At 34.7% G+C, this 19,939-nt stretch overlaps 1 pseudogene; it reads right to left on the minus strand.

Annotated features, from left to right (window-relative positions):
- LOC149542167 (protein CTR9 homolog pseudogene) overlaps window positions 1-19,688 on the minus strand; it is a 146,853-nt pseudogene extending 127,165 nt beyond the window's left edge.
- Between the last annotated feature and the right edge of the window lie 251 nt (window positions 19,689-19,939).

Here is a 19,939-nt window from a genome sequence, read left to right on the forward strand (position 1 = left end):
GCAAATCATATTTGAAGTTTTTTGGGTATTTCTTGAGAAAATTAGGCGTTCACTAATTTTTTGACCAGTTTGAGGCTTAAAAACCCTAATGGATGGATTTAGAACGTGTTAAAACCCCTATTTAAATACAAAGCTTGTCCATATTAGAGAACATTGATCTGGGAGGAAAAAAAAAATCTCAGAGGTTGTATAGCTTCCTACATGCACTTTGAGTTGATAAATTTTTTAAATAATTGAAAACTAGGCAGAAAACATTTTTCCATCATGTTGAACCTTTTTCCAACATTGTAGAATCTATTTCTAGTGACAAGGCACCTTTTTGTTACCACTGCCAACTTTCGATGCTCGACAATAGTTTGTTGGCCCTGGCTATCATTTCTAGTGCCAACTGATTTTCTCTATGTCAGCATATTTTTCTTGGCCACCATCTAATTTATCCAGCCATTACCACCTATGCTTAACATCTTGCTGCTGCCTTGCTACCCCTATGGCCACTATTTTGGTTGCACCACTACCTATGGCCAATAATGCTCCACCATCTACTAGCATCATCTCTCTTTGGCCTATTAGGATTAAACCTTAGATAGAAATAATAATTACATAGAAATATAACCAATATAAAAAAATAATTAAGTGCGTAGAAGAGAACACAAGACACCAAGATTTAATGTGGTCCACCCAAACCCTAGACTATGTCCACCAAATGGAAAGTTCAATATTATTATGATCTAGTTATTATAACTTCATTACAATATGCAATCTGTTATAGCTCAATACAACCACAAGAAGTAATTTTTGCATCACACCTTTTGAAAAATCCCTAACCCTAAGCCTTTTTATACAAGCTTTTTGCCAATTAAAAAACTAGGCCTAGAATAATAGAAAAATAGTATCCAATGCCTTTCACAATATAAGGATATTTTTGGCTTTGGGGTTTCTGCCCCCCAAAACCCCCATGGGGCATTAACTTCGACCCCATCCTATACTGTGATAGGGAGTACACTTGGGGTACTACCTTTGGACCTTGCAAGTGTGTTTCCTGTTGACCCCATCTTAGGGGTGTTACCCCCATGATCTCATAGAAATAATATGGGGGGAAAATTGTGTTGAATAAAATTCCAAGTTTGATTAGGCTCCACATCATAGCAATCTCCCACTTAGAGACTAATCAGGCTCTACAAAAATAATTGCGCACTTGGAGACTAATCATAGCACTACTAAGCATGTAGCTCCCACTGGAATATCAAACCATCCTCGACTCTATTGTTCTTTTATCTTATTCAGTCTAGAAGACCAACCAAATCTAAAGAGGATTTTAGCTTGTCCCTTGTTACTACCTTAGAAAACATATTAGTTAGATTATCATTTGTATGTATCTTCTTTAGCTTTAATTGTCTATCATCTAAAATTGACCAAATGAAATGGTACAACAACTATATGTGTTTTGTCTTTGAATGTAGAGTAAAATTCTTTGCAAGATGAATGACACTATGACTATCTATAAAAAAATAATAATGCCTCTAAGGGTGTCCCATTTATTTCAAGAATAACTAAAGCCATATCATCTCCTTGGTTGCCTCTTTAGCAACAACATACTCTACCTCTATAGTGGATAAAGCATTAACCTTCTACAACCTAGAAACCCACCTCATTGGTGCACCACCAACAATAAATACATAACCTATAGTCCTCTACCTAGTATTAATATCTCCAACCAAATCCGAGTTAACAAAACCCTATAAAGTAGTAGTAAAGCCTCCAAAGTGTAAAAAATTATTGGATGTTCCTCTCAAATATCTAAGAATCCATTTAACTGCATTGAAATGCTCAATTCCTATATGACTTATATACCTGTTAACGACTCCCACTACATGTGCAGTATCTGGCATTATACATACCATGGCATACATCAAGCTTCCTATAGCTCAAGCATGGGATACCTTGGACATATTATCCTCTGTTTCTTATGTCTTGGGACACATTTCCTTAGTCAGCTTCAAATGACTAGGTAAAGCTATGTTGACAACTTTAGCATTCTCGATAGAGAAATGTTGCAATACCTTCTCAACATAATCAGCCTAAGATAGCATCAATTTCTTGATCTTCCCATCTCTACAAATCTTCATACCAAGAATTTATTTTGTAGCCCCCAAATCCTTCATAGAAAATGCATGTGCTAATTGGTCTTTTATCCCTTTAATGTGATTCATGTTAGACCCATCTACAAGCATATCATCAACATATAAACATAAAATAATATAGCTATCATCATGTAACATCTTAAAATAAACACAATGATCTAAATGACACCTACTATATCCATAGTCATGGAGAAAATTGTCAAATTGATACCATTGCTGAGGTGCTTACTTCAAGCCATAAAAACATTTTTTCAATCTACACACTTAGTTCTCCTTACCTTTGAGCTTAAATCCCTATGGATGTGCCATAAATATCTCTTCATCTAAATCATCTCAACAAAATCAATGCCCTTTTCCTATCCAAATCATTTTACAACTAGCCTAGCTTTAACTCTTTTCTTACCTCCATCATCTTCTTTCAACCTATAAACCCATTTATTCTATAAATCCATTTTACCTCTAGGAATCTTACATAAATACCATGTTTTATTTTTTAGCAAAGACTTGATTTCTTCTTTCATTGCAGACTCCCACTAAATCTTTGTATCCACCTACACAATTTCGTTATAAAATTTAGGTTCATGACCATCGATAAGTATAATAGAATATAAGAAAGGAGAAAATCTTTTTGGAGGTCTATGTACCGTTACTGACCATCTAACATTCATTGGGGTGTATGGTATTTGTTGTTACAGTTGTTGCAGATCATGAGAAATTGATGGAACACTAGTTTTTGGAGTATTATCCATCACTACATAATCATCTCCTTTCTTCTCATGTTGTTTCAATAGATATTTGTACACCACTTTCTTATTGAATATGATATTCCTACTTCTTACCAATTTATGATATTCATAATTCCAAATCCTATAACCAAATTCATTAATGCTATATCCAAAAAATACACATTTTTTTGACTTATCTTCCAACTTGGTTTTATTATCAAAATCTATATGAGCAAATGCTTTAGAACTGAAGGTTTTGAGAAAAGAATAACTCACATTTTTACAAGTCCATGCTTCCTCTAGCATACCACAAACCAAAGGAGTAGAGGGACCTCTATTAATCAAATATATATTAGTATTAATAGCCTTTGCCCACATGTTTAAGGGTAACCCAACATGCAACCTCATGCTCCTTGTACACTTCTTTATAGTCTTGTTCATGAATTTAGTCACTCCATTTTCCTATGGAGTCCTTGGAACAAATTTTTAGTTACAAATACCATTATTGGAGTAATAATCTTCAAATTCATGACTATAATACTCAATACCATTATCAAATTTGAGATATTTTAATTTCCTACCAGTCTCATTTTCATTTCTCAAAAATTTGAAATACATCATTTTTTTGTCTAAGGAAATAAACCCATAATTTTCTGGTTGCATCATCAATAAATATAATATATAATAATGAGAGCCACTTAGGTAAGATACCTGAGGTGGCCCCCATACATCTGTATGCATAAGCTCTAATTTATCCCTTTTATTTTTCTTCCCACTCTTCACAAAACTCAATCTCTTTTATTTTCTATACACATAACTTTCATAGAAATCTATATTAACACATTTTAGACCTAGTAAAACTTTTTTTGAATGAAGTACTTTCATACCTTTCTCACTCATGTGTCTGTGTCTATTGTGCTATAATGCTATATCAAAATCTATAACATCTAATTGTTCTCCCTACTCAACTGCAATAATTGTTCTTGAACATTAATTTTTCTCTAAAAAAATCAAAGTAGAAGGAATAATATGATCTCCACAATAATATAAAGTGCCTACTTTCACACCTTTTTTCTACTATAAGGGAAATTTTTGAAACCTTCTAATTTTTATCATTAAAAGTAACTACACAACCCTCATTACCAAGTTTCCCTATTGAAATTAAATTCCTACTTAGCCTTGGAATATGTATTACCTCATGTAGCAGCTAGTGATTCTCATTGACAATTTAATCTTAACTTTTCATTTTCCAACAATCTAATAAGGTTCATTATCCCCCAAATAAACAAGTCCAAAATCCTCTTGGACATAATCAATAAAATAACATCTATGAGGTGTAGCATGAAATGAAGCACCGGAATATAAAAACCATGAATAATCAATACTTTCTAAAGAAAGAAGCAAAGCACCATCTTCAAATTTTCTACCACATTCTCCTCCTTGTTCCTTTCTAGTTTATCTCCTTCACTATTCTTTTGAGTCCAAAAAACTTTCTTCTTATGCCCTATTTTACCACAGTACCAACAATCTCTTAGTTCTCTAGATAGAACCTCTGTCCTTTTGACTTTCCTCTTGATTTCCCATGATTTTTGGAGTTATTTCCTCTCTTAGTCATTATGCCTCTGCTTTGTGCATTCAAACCACTTTCTGATATAGATCCACCTGAGGATTTTAGATGAGTTTCCTCACTCAAAATAACACTGGTCACATAATCATATTTTAGGATATTATATCTAAAAACAAAATTACTCATAGCCATTACCAAGCCATTCTAGCTTTTAGGCAAAGAACACAAAATCAAGGGACCCCTAATTTCTTCATCAAAATTAATACCCACAGAAGATAATTGAGTAGGAATAGTATTAAACTCATTTACATTATCTACAATAGATCCACCTTTTTCATCTTCATATTAAATAAATTCTTCATGAGACATACTTTATTTGAAGCAGAGGGCTTTTCATACAATTTTTCTAGGGTTTCATTCAATTCTCTTGTCATCTTCACTTTTGTAATGTTAAATGTCACTGATGGTGCTAAATATAATTGAATGCTTCCAAGTGTCTTTCTATCTAAAATCTTTCATTCCTCATTTGTCATAATTCTTTGGTATTTAATTTTTCCTTCTAATGGCTTCAATAAATCCTTTTGATAGAGGTAGTCCTCCATTTACATCTTCCACAATTAAAAATTCTACCCATTAAACTTGTCAACCCAAAGCTTGCCCTCCTCTACTATCTCTCTCACTCAATCATGATATTGTCCTATATAGGATCACTTTAAAAAATTGGCAATGGCCTAGCTAAAAAAAATGATGACCAACCTAGCTCTAAAACCACTTGTTAGGATTAAACCTTAGATAGAAATACCAATTATATGCAAAAATAACTAGTATCAGAAAATAATAAAATGCATAGAAGAGAACACAAGATACCAAGATTTAATGTGGTTCATCGAAACCTTGGGCTATGCCCACCAAATAACAAGTCCAATATTTTCATTGTAGTGCCTCTCCCATTTGACATCCAAAAGTCATCCTCATGGATGCAACCTTATTGATCTTTAGTTGTGATGGATCATGATTGTGAACATGAGTGGTCTACACCATAGACGTGATTTGATGTATGTTTCTATATCAGTTGCTTTGATTATGCTTATAGTTGATTTATGAGATTATGATGTGATTTTTGGTTCACTGAGGTTTGTGTCAGTGGTTACTAGGATCGATGTGGTATGATGAGGTTGTTTCCTGATTACCTTGAGATGTGTGTAGAGATTGCACTATGTACTATTACCATGTTGCATTGCATTAGGTTCTTGTAGCAGTGGTTAGTCATGTTTATGACTGTGGTTGATTATGTGTTTTAAGTGCCTTTTCATATTGTTTAAAAAATCATTATTAAATGCTTAATATTAGAATGGATTGTCTTTAATGGGTTCATTGGTTATGTACTTTGGATATTTACTTTGTTATATTTTGAGTTGAGAGATATTTTATTATTTATGTTATGCTTTACTTTTGATATGACCTAAGGGTCAGATGTTATACCTTGATTTTAGTATCATAGATGTTAGACTACTATGTTGTTTAGTTGATCATTTTACATGATGATCCCATTTTGAGATGATAGTGTGTTTTATAATGATATCTGGTTATCTGGCATACCTCTGATTATGTTATATGATGAATTTAATGCTATGGTTATTTACTTCATTCCTGTGTTGTTATGCTTTATCTGAATGTGAGTGATGCAAATAGATTATTTTGATATAATTAAATAAATAGTTAAATTAGGTGATTTAATGCATTTATTTCTTCATCTATGTTATTATATGCAATTGTGCTTGATCGTGTTGTTTAGTGTGTAGGGTTTATATCCCTGGTAGTTGCACATGAAGCTAGCGATTCAACCATTCATATTTTACCAATATTGTCCATGTATAGTTGGCATATCCTTAATTAAATGTTTAAATTAAACCTTTTAGTGATTATTAAATCTGAAATCATTTGCATTATGTGATAAGACCAATGACCGTGTCTGTGCATTTAGAGTTTCACATTGTCATGGAAGTTGTTTAGGAGATTTCTGTCCTTTTGGATTTTCAGGCTTTTTAATTGATTTATTTTAATTTCTAGCATCTTTTCCATAGATGAATTCCTATTACTAGGAATAATGTGTTTTTGTTTGGGTCAATTCAGGGTTTAACTAGGTTTGTTGGTTATTTTCCCTAATCAATTATTCACTAAAAAGTGAAGAAATATCCAAAAAGGAATTTATTTCCTCACTTCTCACTTTTGAATTAGAAAGTTGGAGAGTAAAACCCAAAATTCTCTTTATGAGGATTTATTGTTTTGTTCGTTGTGGGAGCTACGGGCATGGAATTTTTGTGACGTTGAGCTCATTGGATCTAGCTTGGGGAAACCTTGGATTGCCATGATTTTTAGCTACTTTTGTGGGCTATTTATTTTATGGGACAAATTCTTGTTTTGCGCTTTTGGTTGTGTGGTAGGGCTTTTCTATTTTATGGTTTTGGCTTTGTTTCTACTTCTATTTTTTGTATATGTTTGTTTGGAGGCTGAGAACTAGTGTTCCCCTTTGTTTCTATATGCTAGTTCTACCCAGTTGGGCGTGTACGAACATTTCCCTATTTTTGGGGTTGAGGGTTTGGGGTTTTGCATTTTTATGCTTGCCATTTTTGCATACGGTGTCTGAACTTGTTTATTTTTGGAATTTTGGGGTTTTTTGGTAAAATGGGTTTTAATTTCAAAGTTTACCAAATTTTGGGGTTTTTGTCTCATTTTGCATGCTGCCCTATTTTCTCCAATTTTCTTGGCACAATGTGGGTAGTGGACCTAGATGATCCATTTGGATATTAGTCAAACCACTATTCCACTTTTGTGTTTGCATTAGGATGCATGTCACATCCATACTCCTAACATTGTGTTCTGTTGAGTGATTATATGCCTAGTTTTATTGTTTCTTTTAGATTGTTGCTTTTGTTTCATGGACACTAGGATTCATGTAGAATATGTGCTCCTAGATTAAGGTCAGTTGAGTGAGTTCATGATGTTTGGTCTTATTGCATCATTGGGATTTGTGTAGAATCCATGCTCCTAGATTGAGGTTGGTCGAGTGATTTCATGATGTATGGTCTTATTGGTTATTGGGATTCATGTAGAATCCATCCTCCAATTTTTTTTTTGGTTGAGTGATCTTTTTCTTTGTGTTCTCATCTAGTCCTTGTGTTATGATCTTCATGATGGTGGTGTGCCACACATGAGTATGTGCATGTACATTTTTTGGGTGACTTGTGAGGCCCAATCTTTCATGGTACTTTCAGAAGTTATGATCATTGGGGTTGGGATGGTAGTATGCATGCCCATGGGCACTTGTCATAGGATGAGCATGGGTAGGGTAAGGTAGCATATGAAGGGGACTTCTATCTTGGGGCCTAGTGACCTTAGTTCCATAGGATTGGCAAAGGAAGTTTTAATTAAGTGATAACTAAAGAAAATGTGTGAATGATAATAAAACTTAAGATAGTGAAAATTTTCTATGCATTGGACTTCAAGCGAGTACCTTGAATGAGTCTTTGTATTCATAGTATGCCCTCCAAGTGAATACCTTGAGAGTGTTTCAACATGTGATTTGAGCTTGGGCTTTTGGATGCCAAGTGACTCTAGATGATGTCAGCCCCTACTTAGTAGCCTATTGATTTTCTCACTAGGACTTGTACTTCTTGCATTGTCTTAGGTTCTTGGTTATAGTCATCATACTATCTGGCATGAGTGTTAGCCATGGATGTTTTTGTGTGTTTGTGTTTGGATCATTATCTCCATCAGCATAGTGGGTGTGGATTTATAGGTGCCACATGGTTGGGAGGCATAGCCACCTATAACACTCATAGGGACTGGTGTGTAGAGATAGTCTTTTATCCTAATGCAACTGTTACTAGATGTTTTCACTTGGTACATCGAATTCTAGAGTATGCTTTCTTGTGATTTATGCTTTCATTGTAATGCTTGCATATCATGTTTAGATGATGTTATTTTATTTTATGCATTCCCATATTATGATGTTTAGCATATGTTTAGATGATGTGAATTGCTTTGTTAGTATATCTATTACTTATTGATGATTAGCATGTGATAGGAGATGTTATCTACTTGTAGGATTATCTTATGCTTTTCTACTAGCATGTTAGATTTCCTTATGCTTATATTGTAGCATGTTTTAGTAGTGATGTCCCTATTACAATAGTATCGATGATCTATTTGGTGGCTTGGGATTTTATGCACAGAGGATGGCTAGGATCCACGATAGTCTTATGTTGCTATTGATGGTTTGGAGGAATTGCATACTTAGTTTGGTTATTTTGTTCATTAGAAGATTAATTCTTTTATTGTGATGTTTACTCTAGTATTTATCCCTTCACTACTTGTTAGATGGTTAGATGTATATTACATCTTCTAGTAGTGTGTTTGAGTGTTCATGCATTGAATTGTGGATCTGGTACTCCCCGGTGTGGAAGTTCTGAACTTAGTTTTAGTCTATTGTTTATCTTTAAGTGTTTCTTAGTTTCCTGTGTGACTATTTATCAGCATGGTGTGATACAATATTATATCACATTCCCATTGAAATTGTATCATGTGTCCTCTAATTCTATTGCATGCATCTTGGAGAGATATCATGCAATACTTTCTACTATCTTACCTCCTTGTAAGAACTCTTGTACAATACCCTTAAAGTATCACATGCATCCGAGAGAAGTATCACCCAGTCCCTGAAAGTGTCACCCTCCTTCTTTTAGAATGTTGTGTGATACTTTTTAGTTTTGTATTAAAGTATCGCTTGTTTTTTTGGTAAAAACCTATGTAGGCAGGTAGTGAGCACTTTCTGGTTTGATCTAAAATTTTTGGGAGTTGTTTGGGGTACCCTCTTGGGCATTCTTCAATCCTTTGGATTCACATTTTTTTTTTGTAATGTTCCAATTCAGATTCAGTTATGCATCTCTAGTTGTCAGTCATTTTCTTCGGTAGTGGCATTTGGAGATTCGTTGGTTGCTCAGACTTTTGGTGAACTCTTCCATTGTGATCTGTGTGATCCCTCTATGATGTTGTCATGTGTATTGATACTTGTAAAAAAAAATTTATCTTGTCTTGAATTGAATTCTTGTTCCAAGGATCTCTAGGTAGGGCATTGCATCTGGTATCAAAGCCCATGTTCAAACATTGGGATCTCTATGCTTATGTTGCCTAGATAGTTGTTGTTGTGTTGGTTGAGTTTGAGTGTCTTGGTGAAGAGCTCATGATCTTTTGTTGCTTCAGTGTCTACTTGGGATGGACTTCCTTATCTAGTCGATGCAACTAGATCTATTGAGGAGAAGGAAGTGTGTCTTCCCTTATTTTGTAGATGGTATTGATGTGCCTTTATTTTATTGGTTGTGTGTGTGACCTTTCTGGATGGAACCACTAATTAGTTTCCATGTGTTGGCTTTGAGTGTCTCTTTTGTTTCTCCTTGTGGAGATAGGTGCATTGTTTCCCTATTTTCTCCTAATTTCAAGTTATAAATGAATCTTATTTATGATTTTGTGCTATGTCATTATACTAATGAAATGGTTCTTTTCATTGAGAATTGAGTGTTATTGTGAATCATTGCAAAGAAGTAGGTTTGCATTATATCCTTGGGTTAATGAATTAAGTCCCTAATCTAATTGCTTCTTAAGCTTATGTAAATTTTATTAAATTGATGAATATATAAATATTGCATTGCATGGAAAAATAATTAAGGAAATTTTTTTCGTTTGCATATGCATGAGGCTATTGATGGTATAATTCTTGATGTGTTTGAGTGTGTTCTCTAACGTTGCTAGGATGATGTATTCCTTAGCATTGTGTGGTGGTTTATCCCTCTTGTGTGACTATACTCAGTCATCACCTGTAATGTGAATTGTCTGATGCCTTATTTTATTTGGTTGGAGGTACTTTCCTCATGTTTTTGGGCTAGCATTGGTTTTCAGTATTTTCCTCTCTTGGAATAGTCATCAAATTTTATCTATCGCTCTCTTTGTGGTAGTTGTCACACTTGAATTATTGTTGAAATGAGCTCTTTTTTATTTTTACTGATGGAATTGACAATTCCTCCCATTTGGGATTTTTTATTATGTTTCATGATGACTATTCTGGATGTGTTTTACTGTTGCACTGTTGTGTTATGTGACTCTATCATGTTCATCTTGAACCCCTAGTAGTACGTATAAGGGATAATATCATGGAGAACATGCTAGTGTGTCTTTGATAGATTTAAAGTTGTTAATGTAATTAGATGGTTTAAAAGATGAGTAAATGTAATGTTATTCTTGAAAGAAATTGAATGATATGTACTTGTTTTATGGTGACTCTTAAACCCTTGCTTTGAAAACCTTTGAGTTTCATTGTGCATTAGTTCTTATGTTATTTTGAATTAATGAAATTATGAAAGATAAGAAATGATGGTTTTAGTGTGTGAACTACCTTTCATTCCATGTCTTATGATTGTATTGGGCATGTGTGTCCTTGAGTGGTTTTGGATGTTTTATCCATCACTTGTCTTGGTAATCGAGAATATTATTGTTGCCTATGTGGGTTTGTTTTGAGTGGTGACTCAAACTATTAGATCTTAGGACTCTCAAAGCTCCTTCATGTTGTAGTCCTTGTTGATATCTTTTCAACACTTTTTGGAAGGAGTTGATCAAAGTTTGGATGTGGAAGTTATGGTCTCTAAAGGGACGGCAATTTTTGTGCTGATTTGAAATTTTGCACAAGAAACTAGTTCATTGCACTTTCTCGCCTAGTTTACTGAGAAACTTCACGTGAGATTGTGATAACAAAAAGTTTCACCTAGGGAAAAAGAAGTAACTCTTTCAAACTTTTGGAGTTGTTGATCGATGTTTTGAGTACCTTTTTTGAGTAGAGGCCAATTCAATCATGACATATCATATTTATGGCCATTGGAGAAGTTTCCCTCTTCATGTTATTCATAATGGAAGAGTTATCTAGTCTTCATAATCTACTAGGTACTTGTTGGAGTTCATGCTTGGGTTGTGTATTTCTTATTGCACTGACCCACCCTTGTGAGGTGAAGTGTAGTTTGTGAGCATTCCTTGTTTGATGTTGATGTTTCCTTGTCATTGGGAGTGACTCAAGTCTTTGATGAGTTTAGATCTACCTTTTGGATGTTGACCTTGGCACATCTCTATATTCCTTTCTCTCTTGAGAATGTAGGCTAGCATGGTTACGCCACTAGCTCAGTTAGGGTTTTCGTGTGATTATGTTGATGGTTGGTGAAATTTCAAGTTCCCTAACACGTCTTGGGCTGATTTAGTGTAGAGATTGAGAGAGAGACTCCCTCTGAGTCCTAATACTCTATAATCTCTTTCTTTCTAACCTTTTATCTTTTAGAGGATTGTCTCAGTCAAGTTTCTCTTTGAGCATTGAGGCTAGAGATTGAGTTTAGTGGTAGGTTGGGTGTGGTATTCCCAATATGGTGCTAGAGGTACATGGTATCATTGGGCACTTGTTACCATGTTATGAGTTGGTATGTAAATACTATGTGATTGTGTCCATTGAAAGAAGTCTTTACAACCTTGTGGAAAGGTGATACCTTGTCTGGTTGGGTTGTGTAACCCTAGTTCCCAGTGGTAGTTGAGCTTTTGTACCTTGGAGAGGCATTGTGCTCCTATGCTTGGTGGTGAGTAGTCTTTTAGAATGTATAATTCTGTTGGTAAACTATCATCCACTTTGTTCTAAGGGTGAGTTTACGTGGATTTCATAATGATCATGTGTAACATGATAGTACTCTTGGGAATTTGGGATGGTTATTCCCAATGATTCTAACTCTTGTTGGAAGTGTGTAATGTGTTGACCTAGTTTTTTGGTCATGTGGTAGGGGCATTTTTAGTTGGGGCACCTATTGACATGGTAGAGTGGGTTTTTTCTTGCCTTGTATTGCTAACATTATGGCTAGATGGGTTTTTCCTAGCACATAGAAGGTTCCTTGTTGGAGGACATTATGTTAGTGTGATACATTTCTCTCATGGTTGACGTATTTGGGCGCTGATGTGATGGTTTGAGAATGTTGGAGTCAGTGAGTCATTCCTTTTGTTTGATCTTGATTATGTTCTAGTGTGTTTTGGTTTCTATTCTTGGATTGTAGGGTTTCAGGAGTAAGCCTAGTCTTTGGGGGGGATGATGTAGTGCCTCTCCCATTTGACTTCCATAAGTTATCCTCATGGATGCAACCTTGTTGGTATTTAGTTGTGATGGATCATGATTGTGACCATGAGTGGTCTACACTATAGAGGTGATTTGATATATGTTTCTGTATCAGTTTCTTTGATTATGCTTATGGCTGATTTATGAGATTATGATGTGATTTTTGGTTCAATGAGGTTTGTGTTAGTGGTTTCCAAGATTGATGTGGTATCATGAGGTTGTTCTGTGATTACCCTAAGATGTGTGAGAGAGATTGCACTGTGTACTATTACCATGTCGCGCTGCATTAGGTTCTTGTAGCAGTGGTTAGTCATGTTTATGACTATGGTTGCTTATGTGTTTTAAGTTCCTTTTCATGTTGTTTAAATAACCATTATTAAATTCTTAATATTAGAATGGATTTTACTTAATGGGTTCATTGGTTATATGCTTCAAATATTTACCTTGTTATATTTTTAGCCGAGAGATATTTTATTACTTATGTTATGCTTTACTTTTGAGATGACCTGAGGGTCAGATGTTATACCTTGATTTTAGTATTATAGATGTTAGACTACTATGATATTTAGTTGATCATTTTTCATGATGATGCCATTTTGAGATGACAATGTGTTTTATGATGATATCTAGTTATCTGTTATTTGGACATACCTTTAATTAATCTATATGATGGATTTAATGCTATGGTTATTTACTTCATTCTTGCATTGTTATGCTTTATGTGAAAGTGAGTGATGTAAATAGATTATTTATATAATTAAATAAATGGTTAAATTAGGTTATTTAATGCATTTATTACTTCAGCTATGTTATTATATGCAATTGCACTTGATCATGTTGTTTAGTGTGTAGGATTAATATCCCTAGCAGTGGCACATGGAGTTAGTGATTTAGCCATTCATATTTTACCAATGTCATCCATGTATGGTCAATGTATCCTTAATTAAATTTTTAAATTAAACCTTTTGGTGAATATTAAATCCAAACTCATTTGTATTATGTGATTAGACTAGTGAGTGTGACTGTGTATTTAGAGTTTCACATTGTTGCGAAAGTTATTTAGGAAATTTTTGTATTTTTGAGTTATCAGGCTTTTCAATTCATTTATTTTAATTTCTAGTAGTTTTTCCATAGATCAATTTCTATTTCTAGGAATAACATATTTTTGTTTGGGCTGATTTGGGGTTTAACTAGCTTAGCTAGTTATTTGCCCTAATCGATTATTCACTCACAAGTGAATATAAATATCCAAAAAGGAATTTAATTCCTCACTTCTCACTTTTGAATTAAAAAGTTGGAGAGTAAAACCTAGAATTATCTTCATGAGGATTTACTATTTTTGTTGTTGTGGGAGCTATGGGCATGGGATCATCATGAGGTTGAGCTCGTTGGATCTAGCTCAAGGAGACTTTGGATTGCCACCATTTTTAGTTGCTTCTACAAGCTATTTAGTTTATGGTTTAGAATCTTATTTTTCCCTTTTGGCTATGAGGTAGGGCTTTCCTATTTTATGGTTTTGGTTGTGTTTTTGCTTCTATTTTTTGTAGCCATTTATTTGGAGGCTAAGATGTAGTGTTCCCCTTCATTTTTGTATGCTAGTTCTACTTGGTTGGGCATGTATAGACATTTTCCTATTTTTTGGGATGAGGGTTTGGGGTTTTGCACCATTATGCTGGCCATTTTTGCATGTGGTGTCTGAACTTGTTTATTTTTTGGATTTTTGGAGTTTTGATACCCAAAGGTCAAATGGTTTTTAATTTCAAAGTTTTTGAAATTTTTGTGTTTTTGCATCATTTTGTGTGCAACCATATTTTCTTAGGTTTTCTTGGCTCAATGTGGGTCATGGACCTAGATGATCCATGTGGATATCAATCATACCACTATTTCATGTTTGTGTTTGCATTGGGATGCATGTCACATCCGTACTCTTGATGTTTTGTTTGGTTGAGTGATTTTATACCTAGTTTTATTATTTCTTTTAGACCTTTGCTTTTGTTTTGTGGACACTAGGATTCATGTAGAATTCATGCTCCTGGATTGAGGTTAGTTGAGTGAGTTCATGATGTTTGGTCTTATTGCATCATTTGGATTCATGTAGAATCCATGCTCCTTGATTAAGGCTAGTTGAGTGATTTCATGATGTATGGTTTTATTAGTTCTTGGGATTCATGTAGAATCCATCCTCCCGAGTTGTTTTTGGTTGAGTGATCTTTTTCTTTGTGTTCTCATTAAATCCTTTTGTTATGATCTCCATGATGGTGATGCACCACACATGAATATGTGCACGTACTATTTTTGGGTGACTTGCAAGGCCGGATCTTCCATGGTACTTCTAGAAGTTATGATCATTGGGGTTTGGGTGGGATTATGTATGCCCATGGAAACTTGTCAGAGGATGAGCATGGGTAGGGTAGGGTAGCATATGGAGGAGGCTTCTATCATGTAGCCTAGTGACCTCAATCCCATAAGGTTGGCAGAGGAACTTTTATTTAAGTGAAAACTAAATAAAATGTGTGAATGACAATAAAACTTAAGATAATGAAAAAGTTCTATGTGTTGGCCTTCAAGGGAGTACCTTGAGTGAGTATCTACATTCGTGTGATGGCCTCTAAGGGAGTACCTTGAGAGTGTTTCCACATGTGATCTAAGCTTGTGCTTTTGGATGCCAAGTGACTCTCCTTGATGTCAGCCCCTACTTAGTAGCATATTGATTGTCTCACTAGGACTTGTACTTCTTGCATTGTCTTAGGTTCTTGGTTTCAATCATCATACTATTTGGTGTGAGTGTTAGCCATGGATGTTGTTTTTTTGTGTTTGTGGTTGGATCATTATCTCCATCAGCATGGTGGGTGTGGACCTATAGGTGCCATGTGGTTGGGAGGAGTAGCTACCTATACCACTGCTAGGGATCAATGTACAGAGATGGTCTTTTATCCTAGTGCGACTGTTACTGGATATTTTCACTTGGTACTTCAAATTTTGAAGTATGCTTTCTTGTGATTTATGCTTTCATTGGAATTCTTGGATATCATATTTGGATGATGTTATTTTATTGGATGCATTCCTATATTATGATTTTTAGCATATATTTAGATGATGTGAATAGCTTTGATGGTATATATATTGCTTATTGATGATTAGCATGTGATAGGAGATGTTATATACTTGTAGGATTATCTTACGTTTTTCTACTAGCATGTTAGATTTTCTTATGCTTATATTGTAGCATGTTTTAGTAGTGATGTCCCTATTACAATAGTACTAATGATTTGATCGGTCCCTTGGGATGTTATGCATGGGGGATTGCTAGGATCCACGATAGTCTTATGATGCTATTGACAATTAGGAGGAACTGTGTTCTTAGTTTGGTTATTTTGTTCATTGTGAGATTAATTTTGTTATTGTAGTGTTGCTTTCATACACTACGATGTTTATTCCAGTATTTATCACTTCACTACTTGTTAGATGGTTAGATATAGATTATGTCTTTCAATAGTGTGTTTGAGTGTTCACACCTCAAATTATGGATCTAGTACTCCCTAGTGTGGAGATTCTGAACTCAGTTTTGGTCTATTATTTTTCTTTAAGTGTTTCTTAGTTTCTTGGGTGACCATTTATCAACATGGTGTGATACAATATTGTATCACATGCCCATTGAAATTGTATCATGTGTCCCCTGATTCTATTGCATGCCTCTTAAAGTATCACATGTCTTTGAGAGAAGTATCACCCAGTCCTTGAAAGTGTCACCCTCCTTTAGGAATTTCATGCAATACTTTCTAGTGTTGTATTAAATTATCATCTAGTTTTTTGCAAAAACCTGTGTGGGTGGGTAGTGAGAACCTTTCAATTTGATCTAAGCTTTTTGGGAGTTTTTTCGAGTACCCTCTTAGGCATTCTTCAATCCTTTGGAGTTGCATTTTGTATTCATAATGTTTTGGTTCAAATTTAGCTATGCATCTCTAGTTGTGAGTCATCTTGTTCGGTAGTGACATTTGGAGATTTGTTGATTGCTTGGATTGTTTGTGAAGTCTTCCATTGTGATCTATGTGATCCCTGTATGATGTTGTCATGTGCATTCATACTTGTAATTTTTTTTATCTTGGCTCGAATTGAATCTTTGTTCCAAGGATCTTCGAACAAGGCATTACAATTATGATCTAGTGATTATAACCTAATTAGAATCCATAATCCCTTATAGCTCAATACTGCCACAAGAAGCAATTTTTGCATCACTCCTTATGAAAAATCCCTAAACCTAAGCCTTTTTATACAATCTTTTTGCCACTTACAAAATTAAGGCCATAATAATAGAAAAGTTGTAGCCAATTCCTTTTATAATATAAAGTCCCCATAGGAGTGTTGCCCCTTAACTCCATTTTGGGGGCACTTCCCCCAAACCCCCATAGAAATAATATGTGGAGAAAATTGCATTGAATAAAGATCCAAGTCTGATTAGGCTCCACATCACAACATGGCTAGCTCTATTCCCCCACTCACATGGCTACCTCTACACCTGCTATTTGGTACTTATGCCACACTAGCTCTAGTACATGTTAGTGCACATCAGTAGCCAGTCCGCCATTGCCACATGGATGCCATGTCATAGTTTTTTTTTTGCGAGGACCCCTAGGCCATCAATTTTGAAGTAGTAAAATGTTGATGTCAGCATAATGTCACCATTGCATCATCCCTCTTGCATGCTCTTTAAGACCTTTTTTTGAACTACTATTGGGTTTTTGGCTGAATATTGAGCATAAAGGGGTTATCTAAAAGAAGCATTGAAAAACTAGTTTTGAGACGAAGATAATTTAGAAGGAATTTTTGGTTTTTCATGTAGTTTGGTTGCATGTTTGGTAAATTAAAGGTGGATATTCTATTTTTCATTCTAGAGGGCATATCTTCAGCATCCCAACTCCATTTTTTGAAAACATTATAGTTTTGGAAAGTGTGTTTAGTACTCTTTCTAGAAGTATAGATTTGTTTTCTAGATTGTGCTCCAAGCTATTTCAATTATGGTTTTTTCTTTATTACACTATGGTGGATATCTTGGGTGTTTCAAGTCTAGGGATCATTTTCATGGCATGGGATTTGTTCTTTTGGGTTGTACTATCTATTATAATAGCTCTTTTCCCTTTCAAATCATTGTTGATATCATTTGTAAGCATGTTTATGCAAATACACTAGGATAAAGTGTGATACTACATTTGTATTTTTTTTTCCAGTTGTTTGCCTTATTTTGCCTTCTAATTTGAGTAGTGTTATCCTAGGACACTCATGCAGATTATTGTTTTCTCACAATATTTCATGTCTTGTGCTTTATTGTACATGAACTACTCTAAGAAAGTGCCATGGGGGGTTGGTTTTTTTCCATCTTCCTTTATCCAGTGGGTGTCCCTTCTGCAACATTAGCCACACAATGTGTCTAAGATTGGTCACCTCAGTACACACATATCTACTATTTTGTGCTTCTTGATCATGGTTTCTTAACATGCAATTCTTTTGGCCTACTATTCTAGCTTTCTATCACCTCACTTTTGTATACATTATAGTGGGTTCTTTCGATTGATCAACTCTTTAGGCTTTATTGTTTCATGCCATCTATATGTTCAAATTTAGTTGTTTGCCTTTATTTGCCTCCTAATTCAATGTAGAATATAGTCTTCTCTACCTAGTTAGGTTCTATTTTAGAGGATTTTATATAGATTAGTAGGTTCTTTTTGAAAGAGTTTGCAAGTTATTCATACTCCACTTATGTTTCTTCATGATCACTCTTTGTTCTTATTTTATGTAATATTCTTCTAGTTGGAGGCTTTTGTAGTGCTTCACTAGGTGTCTAGCTATCACTTTTTGGAGTAGAGTTTTTCCCACTTAGTTTTCTCTATTTCTCCATTTCATAGAGATTTGGTTGTGATTGGTTACCTCATCAGGCCTTGTTGCTAAGAGACAAGTTTTCTTTCAGCATTACATTGTAGTTTCCTTGCTCTTTTTGTATTATTTGCAGCTACATTGTTTCTCATCTTAAAGGGGAGTTTTAAAGTAAAAGGTTAATTTAATTTATTAAATTACCTTTTTTTCCTTCTTAATATTATAGTTTATGCACTTGCATTCACATTTAATAATTAAATAGCAATTATTAAATGGTTGTTACCATTTACGTTACCCTTTGTACCTTTCAAATTATGCTCTTTAGGTTTCTTTCTCCTACTATAATGATAGATCATTTGTAAGTATCATATATCTTTTCTTTTTTGAAGAATACAATTTGCATATTTTTAGAGCAAACCATTACCTATTCTTGTCTCTCTCTTTTTTATGATAAGTTTTTTGCAAGTAGGTATTCAAGGGCTTTGTTGATTTGTTTTGTGTATTGCTCTAATCCTTCATAGTATCAAAGCCATATCTGTTGTAGCTTGTATAGTATTTGGAGGAAAATGAGAAAAAGCATTTGGTAGATCAAATTTGGAGTTTTTTAATGTATCTCTTGAGAAAATAGGGGGTTCACTTATTTTTGGTATAGTTTGAGGCCAAAAAAACATCACAGATGGATCCAGAAGGTGTCAAAACCCCTATTTCCATATAAAGTTTGCACATATTAGACAACATTGATTCGGGAGGAAAAAAATTTGCCCAGAAGATGATATGGCCTTCTACACACACTCTGAGCTGATAATTTTTTTAAAAGATTGAAAACTAAGTAGTAGACCATCTTTTTGTCCTACTAACCTTTTTTTGGTGCTGTAGAATTTTTTTGTGGTTGTAGGATACCTTTTCAACACCACTACCAACTTTTGACACCCGACAATAGTTTTGTAGCCCCTAGTTGTCATTTCTAGTGCCAACAAATTTTTTCAGCATTGACATCTTTTTCCTAGCCTCGATCTATTTTATCTAGCCATCTCCACCTACAACCACCATCTTATCACTACCGTGACACCCATTTGGCCACTATTTTGGTTGTGCCACCACCTGTAGCCAATGTTGCTCCACTACCTACTAATGTCACTGCCCTCTAATCACCTCTGTTCCTCTACTCACCTGGTTGCATCTGCATCTGCACCTGCCATGTGCCAATTATGCCACACCAACTCTACCACATGTTAGGTGCCACATCAACAGTTAGGCCATCACTATGACCTTAATGCCATGTGGTAGTTTTCTCTGTTTGTGATGACCCCCGGGTTGTCAATTTTAAAGTAGTAAAATATGGATGTTAACATGACATTAGTACTCCATCATCCTTCATGTATGCCCTTCAAGTCTTTTTTCGACCCACTATTGGTTTTGTGGTTGTATCTTGAGCATATGGGGGATTTTT

Source organism: Cupressus sempervirens, chromosome 8 (genome assembly GCF_028749045.1).
Source record: "Cupressus sempervirens isolate cs-2001-9-10 chromosome 8, ASM2874904v1, whole genome shotgun sequence".
In the NCBI taxonomy this organism is placed as follows: domain Eukaryota; kingdom Viridiplantae; phylum Streptophyta; class Pinopsida; order Cupressales; family Cupressaceae; genus Cupressus; species Cupressus sempervirens.